This window comes from Capsicum annuum, chromosome 9 (assembly GCF_002878395.1).
Source record: "Capsicum annuum cultivar UCD-10X-F1 chromosome 9, UCD10Xv1.1, whole genome shotgun sequence".
NCBI classification, from domain to species: Eukaryota; Viridiplantae; Streptophyta; class Magnoliopsida; order Solanales; family Solanaceae; genus Capsicum; species Capsicum annuum.
The window spans coordinates 169,795,885-169,807,538 of NC_061119.1; the positions used below are offsets into that span (position 1 = coordinate 169,795,885).

General features: G+C 33.8%; 1 long non-coding RNA gene across 3 annotated transcripts; it reads right to left on the bottom strand.

Moving 5' to 3' along the window:
• Positions 1 to 6,021: 6,021 nt before the first annotated feature.
• Positions 6,022 to 10,310, bottom strand: LOC107842391. 3 transcript variants are annotated; one of them, XR_001665730.2, is made up of 4 exons: positions 9,847 to 10,310; positions 8,386 to 8,483; positions 8,031 to 8,187; positions 6,022 to 6,749 (listed from the first exon to the last, which is right to left on the bottom strand). It is a non-coding gene; the product is annotated as an uncharacterized LOC107842391 (long non-coding RNA). The 3 variants fall into 3 exon arrangements; XR_001665731.2 differs by having other exon boundaries at positions 6,022 to 6,764; positions 9,847 to 10,001; XR_001665729.2 differs by having other exon boundaries at positions 6,022 to 8,187; positions 9,847 to 10,001.
• Positions 10,311 to 11,654: the final 1,344 nt, after the last annotated feature.

Below are 11,654 nucleotides of genomic sequence, written 5' to 3' on the forward strand. Positions count from 1 at the left end.
TTTCCTAGCAACAACTCTATTACAAGGAACTGCAAGCAGTACCTCTACTGCTACAGCCTCTAGCTAACTCTAACTAGACTTCACAAGCTAACTCTAGCTTGAACAATCACATAACTCTAGATGATTACAAAGAAATGTTTGCACCTCAACACCTACTACAATCATAAGCAAATGTAGGCAAACGTTTAAGACCAGTATACAAAGATTCAAGTACAACAAGGAAATAAAAATACAACTCGATAAATAATTAGTTCCCCGTTGCACATTCCAGTCTTTGATTCACAACTTCAGAAAGATATTTTTTGTAAGAATATGAAAGTGTTGGTTTTCTTGTTGAGGAAGATGAGCAATATATAGTGTAACACAAGAAAACCTAGGAGAGATCACATTGGTTGAGGTAAAACAGTGGTAACTTTCCCCACCAACTTTTGTACTTTGTGTTAGCTGTGACTGTTGGCCGTGATAGTGGCAGGTGAATCCAACCTGTTACCTAATTCATAGCAGCTTTGTCATCACAAAAGCTCTAGGAAACAGGTCCCAACATACAATTTACGTACAATTTTGTCAATCATCAAAACTAATGACTTAACAATTTCCCCCTTTTTAATGATGACAAACCTATGCAAGCATTCAGCACAGTCTACAACCCAGCAACACACCACAAGCCACAAAGCCACAATCAGACCAGTTTGCCCAACCAATCCTCTATCTCTGATACCTATGAGTATATAGGCATCCTACACCTTATTCCTCTTATCAAAGAGCATCAAGTTCCCCCTGAGTGAGAGAACCCCTAACTTGATTGACACAGACCACCCATCTACATCCCACACCATACCACACTCACTCTTTTCCTTTTGACATCATCAAAGGGGTGATACAGTAAACAAGGTATAGATAAGCATATATGCTAATTCAAGGTCATTGAGGCAACACTTATATGAGCAAAAAAGATCAGATAGAAGTGAGGTGATAGCACAAGTAAAGATAAAAGATGAATGGTTTGGGAACAGATAATATTGAATGGGAGAGGATTTTTTAAAAATAAGGGAGAAAAGATCTGATTTTAGGCTTTATATTGGGTACAAGAGAATTGTTGAGATTAAAATATACGATGCGTTTGAGGGGTCGTGTCTGGTCAGATGGACGCGTCTGTTGAGTTTAAAGTACGAGTGACAGTTTTTTGGAAGATGTGGGAAAGTGACGTGACAATTATTAAATATTTACAATGGTTATTATTTAGGAATAACAAGTGGTACTAACCTGATTAGGAATTTGGTCCCTAAGTAATGTTAAAATCCAATGACTTTGTGTTGTCTTACCATTCTTTTCATTTTTTTTCTTCCTTTCCGTGGGTGTATATCTGCAAAGATATGAGACTGAATTAGACATACAAGACATTTTCTAATCCAGGATACCCGTTTACCAATTCATAGACATGAATGAAAAATCATGAGGGTCTCCTGCATCCACAAGATTTCGTTCGCTCTACCCCTTCTTGTGTCACTCGACCTATTCCCTATTGTCGAGGATTCCTTCATAACTTGAGATAATCCCTTTTTCCAATTTATCTATAGCAGCACCAACATCAATCATACTCTATTATTTAATTCCATCACCAAGGAGACATGTCTCCCTAAGGTCCTTTCAATAAGGGGTGATCTTTATATTTTCAAACAAGTGCTCCGAGCAACCATTATTATCATCGGTTGCTCCATCTTTCCTTTCCATGCGTCATCAATTACTTATCAGCTTTGGGAACCCATTTGAGTCTGAGTTCCCAAAAAGGTGACAAAGAAAAGATTTGGCTTTTCATTGTACAGTTAAGCAGTCTTTGTTTCCTCTTTTTGAGTGCTATGGAGCTTTTTTTCTCCCTTTCTGCAGTTTTGAAAGAGCACATGTCCTTAGAGTGTCCATCCTTTTCACAATAGGTATACGAGACATCATTTTTTCTCCTTGCATGTATAATTGAGATGCTAGATCCATCTTCTTCATTGTTGTATCCAAAACCCTTTATGTTACTAGATTCTTGACTGGCAAGGTTTGTCATTGCTTGTGAGGAGGTAGTCCACTTTAGATCTTTATCAAGTTCAATCTTCACCCTAGTTAGTTCCTCATCAAGGCTAGAGTTTCTATCAAATGAGGCAATCAGGTCAACCTTGACATTAGTCAACTCTTCTTATAGCTGAAACTGTATTCTACTCCCTTCATCTTTACCCTTAGACTCCTACTTTGAGATTTTATCTACTCTCTTATTTAGTAGATCATTTTCACAGGAAAGAGTCTTACAGGTGGCTAGATTTTTATCCACTTGCATATTCAGTTCCACTATTTTTTCTTCACATTTTGCCAGTTCTCCCTTCAATCTTCTCTTTTTATTTATGAATTCAGCCACTTGAACACTCATTTCAATTACTTCTTCCTCGCATTTTTCCAAGGCCTCCTTCATATTTTCCTTGTCTCTATCAAGATCATTCAGAGGTTCAATCAATACAGAGGCAAGAGATTTTAACTTACTCAAGGAGTAGTCCTTCGAATTTTCCTTGATATCAAGGAGAGTGATCGGTTTATCCTTCTCATTATCAGTATCTTCCATTAGAGAAAAAATGAGTCAAATACTGATACTTCATCTTCCATTACCATCTTGAAAGTTTATTCTTCTTGTTCTAAATCAATTGAGGAGTCGCACCAACAAGTTGTCAACACTTGATTGACAGCCTTATCTACTTCAGCCTTCTTGTTAAGCCTTACATGAACCCGATCCTTCTCTTTTTATTTATCATATTCCTTGTATTCAATATTATGCATAGGGAAATCTTTAATATAGTGACCAAGCTGGTCATATTTGTGACAGGTGTCATTTCCATTTCCTTTCCTTAAGATCCTGTTGGAATCTCTTTTTTTAGGAAAGGCCCCTGACTTCCTCAAGGCTTTGAGAACCCTCTTTGTAATATAGGTTTATCTATTCATCTTTAGCCCTCATAGATTCTTTTGCAGCCCTAAAGACCAAATCTTTTTCAACCTAAGGCCCAATCCTTTACTTTCCAAGCTTCTTCAACATCTCATAGGTTTTGAGATTCCCAATGAGCTCATCTATTTGCATTTTATCAGATCCCTAGCTTCAGTGGTGATATCAACTTTGCTTTTCCATCTCTTTGGAAAGATGCTCAAGAATTTCCTAACTTGTTTATGAGTTGGAATGATCTCACCAAGATAAAACAGTTCATTAGTAATTGTATTGAACCTTGTGTGCGTCTCTTGTATGGACTCCCCTTCTCATATTGTTGTGTCAATATATCCACTTTTGACTACTTTACTTGAATATTTCCCTTATGGATTTTCTGGATGCAATCCCAGATCTCTTTAGAAGTTTGACAGGTAGTGATCCTATTGTACTCATCAGGACCAATACCACACACAAGGACTTCTTGGCCTTATAGTTCCTTTTTTTTTTCTGTCAGTATCATCAAAATACTTGTTTTTGGAACTTGTGAAGTTACATCACCAATCTTCACTGGCTTTGTTGGAACAAAGGTATCATCCTCTATGATATCCCATAGCTCACAATCTTCAGCCATGATGAAGTCATGCATTCTTGTCTTCCACTACCCATAGTATTCTTCATTGAATCTTGGGGGTCTGGTGGTTGACTTTCCTTCTTCTAGATTTGGAGGAGCTACCATTTCTCAGGATCCTTCTAAGGTGTTAGCCTTATTAAGGAAGACCTACTCTGCTACCAAATGAAGGGTTGCAGTGGATTGCTCCTCAACTCGGGAACCTGTTCCTAGATACACTCACACAACAAGAACTAGGAGATATATAATGTAAGAAGTACAGAAATAAAGTAAATAGAAGACACAAGGTTTTTACGTGGAAATTCCTTACTCAAGGAAGAAAAACCACAGCCTACCTTCAGGATTTCTAAGCTCCACTATACTCAAGAAACTTCTTGAATACAGACTCCAAGGATTAACCTCTTAATACTTTGTTTTCTAGCAACAACTCTATTACAAAGAAACACAAGCAGTACCTCTACTGCTACAACCTCCAGCTAACTCTAACTGGACTCCACAAGTTAAATCTAGCTTGAACAATTACCTAACCCTAGATGATTACATAGGAATCTTTGCACCTCAACACCTACTACAATTATAAGTAAATATAGGCAAATATTTAAGACCAATATATAAAGACTCAAGTACAACAAGGAAATAAGGATACAACTCGATAAAAAATCAGTTCCCTATTGCACACTCCAGTCTTTGATTCACAACTTCAGAAAGATATTTTTTTGTAAAAATATGGAAGTGTTGATTTTCTTATTGAGGAATATGAGCAATATATAGTGTAACACAAGAAAACCTAGGAGAGATCCCATTGGTTGAGGTAAAACAGTGGCAACAGCTTTTCCCATCAATATTTGTACTTTGTGTCAGCTGTGACTGTTGACCATGTGATAGTGACAGGTGAGACCAACCTATTTCCTAATTTAGCAGTTTTGTCATCACAAAATCTCCAGAAACAGGTCCCAACATACAATTTACATATAATTTTGTCAATCATCAAAACTAATGACTTAAGAAGTAACAATGTTCTGCGTGAAAGCAAAAGAAAATAGATGTTCAAGAAATGCTAAGAGAGGGAGATGGTTAGTTCCTTCTCTCTTTTGGCCAAGTGGTAAGATAGCAGGGTTTGGTTTTGCTATTCAGATGTTTGAGTCCTATTTCAAATCCTTTCCGCTCGCTTTAACCTAAAATTTACAAACCAATTTTTCTCTTTCTTCATCGAGTAGACCTTTTTTTTTGACAATTCAAACGTTGAAATCTTCAAAGTTCTTACATGTTGGCTTATATAGATCTTTCACTCCATAAGGCCTTGTAGTCTTTTTTGAAGGTGTGGAGTAATAATATTCATAAGGCAGACCCCTCCTTATAAGGAGAAGGGAACTTTCCTTCCTTCTTTTGTAGTTAAAGTTTTGGAATGTGAGTTTATGAACTTTGGAATATCTCCTAAGCAAAGATGTCTTCTTTCACTCCCTTGCGGCCATGTAGTCTTTTCTAAAGGTGTGGATTAAGAATATTCCTAAGGTAGCCCCCTCCTCATAAGGAAACGGGAACTTTCCTTCATTCTTTTTCTTTCAAAGTTTTGGAATGTGAGGTTATGTACTTCGGGATAGCTCCCAAGGAAAGATGTCTTATCGAACTAACTCTAGTAAGTTTTCTACATCTAAAGACGTTGTGGTAGGAACATTGTGGTGGGTGCACTCGGGTAAGGTTCCTACAGAGAGAGAGATTATGGTATGATAGAAGGATTTCGTAGCGGAACATTAAGGTTGGAGAATTTCGCTTTTATTTATAATAGACCGTGCTATGCATGGCCGCATGCTCAATATGGCTATGTGTATGAAGTGTATTATTACAAGATCATTATGCTAAGCTGCAACTTGGAAACAGAATCTAGCGTACAATGCACCTTGTGGTGAGACCCTTTTCAGATTCTGCACATAACAGGAGCCTTGTGGTGAAACCCTTTTCAAATTCTGCACATAACAGGAGCTTTAGTGCATTAGGTTGATCTTTTTATCATACTAAACTTTAACACTTGGTAATATAGATAAAGTAACTTTTGTAACTGATGGACAAAAGGTATTGATATTCCTTTAGTTACAATTACACAAACAAAAGGCACTGATATTCCTTTAGTTACAATTACACAATCGGGATAATTATTAGACAACTAATATCTTCTAATGTCAGCATCCATCTAAAATCAATTTTTTTCCTTTAAATACATATGACTGAAGAAATCATTGAGAATAAAAGCTTCAAATTTTTTCCTGGTAGGAGGTAACCTGCAAAGTCTGAATTATACGGTTTAAAATCACTTATCAGATATCATTGGTATAAAACACTTGTCTCAAAAAATATGAAAGACAATATTGAAGTTCCAAATTGTAACAAGATTAGACAGAAACATATGTAAGCATTTATATATAACCCTGCAGTGACAAAAACTTTAATATAGAGCAAGTGTAATCATCATAGTATAACAAATTTACACGTACCACAGCTAAAAATATTTAAAAAGAGGACCACCCTCTTTTAATCAGTAAGTACAAATTGCAACAATAGAAGGAAGTACTCTAGTTGTAAGAGCATCTCATTTCCAACCAAAAGGTTTGGAGTTCGAATAGTGAAGGGAAAGGAAGCATTGTTGTTCTGGGGAGGGAAGGTTTGGAGGTCTAGGGTTTACCAAGCCAAAGAGAAAAGAAAAATCAGTGCAATCTTGTAAAGAAAAAAAGAGAGCCTGCAAAGTTAGATAGCATAAAAATCCACTGTTGAGTGGATATCTAATGTTATGGAAATTTGAGTACAAAATTCACTTTGTGTGGGATTCTGAGTTCAAGGACATTCCACTTCATTTTCTTGATTGCAAGCTCTTCTCCAACAATCACATCTTTATACACAGATTCTTGATTTCATCAAACATCCTTCATCAAATTCTTCGTTTGCTTTGCAAGGTTGTTCAAATTTATACACAATTGAACCAAACTACTACTATAGTTTAAAAGTAATCCTCATTTAGAACTTGTTCTTTATGTTACCAGCATCGCATCAGTTTAATCCGGCAAAGGAAGGTTTAGAAAATTGTCCATCGAAGTATTACATATAGTGTTTTGAAGTGGATGGACGGTCTGAAAAATCATCCAAGAAAGCATCCAACATATCTTATTGTAGTTCATTAAACACCTGCATCAACCAAGTCTAAATACAACAGTTGCTAGGTCGAGAAATATAATACTCGGTAACTCAATTCATAGAATAACAATTAAAATTGTCAGTCTAAATTGTGGACACAGGATAATTGCTCATGTTTCTGCATGTCCAGGGACAATATATGTAATATAAATGGGAGAATTTATAAGTTAAAACGAATCTTTTGACAGTAGATACAAAGTATGACTTAGCTCACTTCTAGGAGTGAAATAATAAATGATCATCAAGAAATTATATTCTTATGAATCCATCTCGAGAGGTAGAGTTGAATAGGATTATTTTCCTTGTATGTCTGCCACTAAATTGTCGATGAAATAATGAACTCAGTTAAAATACTGTATTCATCTTTTTCCACGAAAGAGTTCTCGATTGTAGAAGAATCATTATATTTTTCTTTTAATTTTTTTTTTCTCCTTATCATTTAAACTATCACTACTCCTGAGAAGAACTAAGTTCTTTTTGTCAATCTCAGAAGCTCTAAGACACAGAAAGTTGTCTTTACAAAGTTTACTTCTAGATTATTTTTTAACTCTCCTGACCTCGAAATTATAATATAGTAGTTACTATTTAGTAGGTAGGCTGTGAGACTGAGAAAATATAATAACCATTTTTATAAAATAGAGGATATCGGCTTAAATTGCCTAATCATGAAGAAGCAATTATGCTTTTCTCAATTGAGTGTGGGAAAAAATATAGCAGATTGATATCATTTAGTTTATCATTAGATACTGAATAATACTTTTTATCATATCACATTCATATGTCCATCAACCTTTCAGCATATGAAAAGAAAAGGGTAATTAATTCACACGTATAGGGTGTGTTATCAAAACTTTGAAACTAAGAAACTGGAATTCGTTGATGGCAAATGAAAAGAGCGAGAAGGAAAGGAGAGAATGAACGATAGTAGCCTCTAGAAATATTTTTTTGAAACTAAATAGCTTCTGAAAAAATTAATGACCTAATATAAACATTTTAAAAAATTAAAAAACAAACGAAGATGACCCAATATAACTAAAAAAATAAAGATTTCAGTTACTAATTTTTTCTTAAACGGTAAAAATCTAAATGAGAGTTAAGGCTTTTAAGAATCCAAACAAGCTTTTCTTCTGCTTGGTGAAGAGACAGGAGGAGATATATCAAGTTGCCTACATCATATAATACTTGATTTTGCAAAGAACATCAAAGTTATAACCTCAAACACAAGTTGTATCACCAGAAAGAAAGTGAAAATATAGAAGATAGGAGAGATACCAGTTCAAGTGGAATCTCGAGTTCATACTCCCTTAGAGCATTTTGAAAGCTCATGTTCGAAATGAAGAAAAGTACACGTTCTCCTTCACTTTCTCTTGTTGTTAATTTGCTCTCTCATGCAACTTGTTCAAAATCCTATTCATTCTCAGTTTTTTATCTAAAAAAGAAAATAATAAAGTTAATACCCAACAAAGAGAACAATCAAATTAAATGTAAAGAAAATGCTAGCAAAAAATCTATATTATTCAATTAAAACACTTCTATTCATTACATTCTTAAAGAAAAGTTACTTTTGATTTCGAAGAGATATAAACTATTGACACTATCCAATTTAAACATTAAAGAATATACATACCTTTATGTAACTTAGACCAAGATGCTTTCTTGAATATCATCACTCCAGATTGCGTATCACATATTAATTATAATCTTTGACAATTCGTGTCATTAAATCTGAAGTAAAAAATTCATCAGTCTATCTTGTAACAATCTGTACTGTGAAGAAATTCCTACTGCATATATCTATGCATTAATAAAGTTATAGCTATGAATCCCATAACGAATGCCAAAGCGAGCAAGAACATGAATCTATGATTAAAAAGTCACCCTGAACTTAACGATCTTCATTGCTAAAGGCATAAACGAAATATCATACTTTAATTTTAATGGGAGAATACATGTGAAATTTGAGAGAAAGCTAGTACTATGTCAAACATTAAAGGCATAAATCAAACATCACTTTTTCATATCCAGTTATCTTAAACTTTGGTCATTTCTTTTTTGAGTACTCTATAATTTAAATATCTAGTCTTTTTTGTTAAGACAAAAGTATTTAACAAATAATATCAAGAGTGCAACGAAAATCCATATCCATGCAAATAGAATGCATCAATCATGAATGTCGCATATATGCATATCAATAGTGACCATTAGAAGTAAAAAAGATGCACCCTTTGAATTCCAGATGAGAAGTGAATCTATTGTAGGACGTGGAAAAAAACATCTACAATAACTATTTGAGTCATTTCAGGCATATTATCAAATACCTTACATGCATATTGTGCACAATGTTATTATATTGCTAACTTAGTAAAATGAATATTATGTTACTCAAAGTACTAAGGCCAAAAATAGAAAAAGCACAGAAAAAGAATTTACTTTGACGAATCACCTGCCGAAAAAAAAAAAAAAAAAACATCTACAATAACCAATTGAGTCATTTCAGGCATATTATCAAGTACCTTACATGCATATTGTGTACAATGTTATTATAATGCTAACTTAGTAAAATGAATATTATGTTACTCAAAGTACTCAAGGCCAAAAATAGAAAAAGCACAGAAAAAGAATTTACTTTGACGAACCACCTGCCAAAAAAACTGAGAGAACACATTTATAAGGCAACCCATTATGTAAAATAAACTCCAAACCTCAAAAATTCACTCGCGCATAATCAGATTTGGGTAAGCAATTAAATGGACATTTGTTATCGATTAAGAGAAAAAGAATATAGCGTCATTAATAATTAAATCATATAATTTGTTGCCAGTATTATAACTTTGAGGAGGAAATATGTTCATTAGATTTAATTATCGAGAAAAACTTGATTTTGATTCTTCAAATATCCAAACTGATATATGTAATTATTTTTTATTTTCAAACATGCATTGGCAAATAAGATACAATTGCTGATATACAAACCCAAAAATGCTTTAAATGGAAGAAAAAGCTATCATTGTAGTTCCATCTTTAAGAATTGGATACATTGAAGAAGAAAAAGTCTAGAAAAGTTAAAGAAAGAAGAAGAAAAACTTACAAGTTAATACTTCAACACTGAAGACAAAGTCGAATCAAAGCAGAGAAATCAAGTATAAGCGAGATAATTTATGGTTCCGCTTGAAACCTTTTTTTCTAGTTGAAATTTGTGGTTCCGCTTCAGAAAGCTGAAAAAGTGATAATATAAATAAAGCAAATTTTTTAAAAATTAGATAGAGAAGGTGACACGTATAATACACGTGTATGAGTTGTGTTCCTCCCAATAAAAGTACATCTCAAATAATTCTTTGGACAATTGAATTCAACTATATTCATACAATTGAAATGTTAAATATACCCTTCTTTGGACTATCAAAGCTTCACTGATTAAAAAGTTTGGATGAAATTTGTAATTTCTCCTCGGAGAAAGATAAGAAGAAGTGATAATACAAACAAAGCAAACTCTGAAAAAAATTGCTAGAGAAGGTGACACGTATAATACATATATATGCATCCATGAGTTGTGTTCCTCCCAATAAAAGTACATCTCAAATAACTCTTTGTAGAATTGAATTCAACTATGTTCATACAATTGAAATGTGAAATATACCCTTCGTTGGACTGCCAAAACTTCACTTATTAAAATGTAGAAACTAGAAAATAAAAGAATAGCCTAACATTTGATATATAAAGACTAATTCATTGACATCCTTTTGCTAACACTGTACGACTAAGATATTAATTTTTAAATAATAAAATAAAACAAAAGATAAAGAAAGAAGAACAAGACAGTCAAGATAAAAATATAAAAGAATTAATAGAATAACTAAAAAATATAAGAAATAACCTGTCTTTTGCCAACTACATTATCCTAATAAAATTAAATTCTTCTTGTGGTTATGTAAGCACATCAGGCTCCCTACTAGTAGCTAGGGGTGGACATAAAATATCAGAATTCGAATTACCGTATCAAATCAAAAAATTTAGTAATTGGTATTCGGTAATTTGGTATTTGGATGGTATTTGGGAGTAAAATTTTAAAATTACGATATTTGGGTTCGGAATTGGTAAAAAATATTACTACCGTTTGGTATTTGATATTTCTCGAATATCCAATAATAGTTAAGTGACCCATAGGCCACATACCTAGTTCACACTCCAAAGGCCACATACTTGTGTGAATATTGCTCAAGTAAACTTTGAACTATTAAACATACACATAAAGTAGACTCTTAACTTTACACAGCAGACTTCCTTGCAACCAACATATGACAACTGTTGACGAAAATATCACGCTAAGAATGAAAATCAGGGCGTAGAAGGGAACAACAGAAAAGAAGTCTTCATGACATGATACATAACACCATTGCTGACTGCACTTGCCCAACTCTAATATTCCTAACATAGGTCGGAATATGGCTTTAACCAAGGGGACTTGGTCAAGCCTTCTTAATCCTTGTGTTCACATGTCAACAGCAGATGGAAATTATCGAAAAACTCAACACTTGGCAGACAACATAACATAGATTGCTCTCCATCATATTTAAAGAAGTAATATTATGACTTTGCATCACATTTACATCCAGTTCATGTTACATCCAATTTGATGTAAATGTTATTCGTGTTACATCCAGTTCTCCTCTTCTTGGAGCTGGATCAAATTACAATAACATAGGTTTTAAGGTGTTTCATTAATTGAGCCACACATATCAACTTGTAACAAGACCAAACAAAATTGATTTATTCTGGTGTAAAACTGTGTATTCAGAGGTGCAAAACTAGCATACAAAATTGATTTTTTCTCAAAACGTTGGTTGGAAATCACCACTATTATCACCAAATAGGATCACAATAAGCATGTCCAACTTT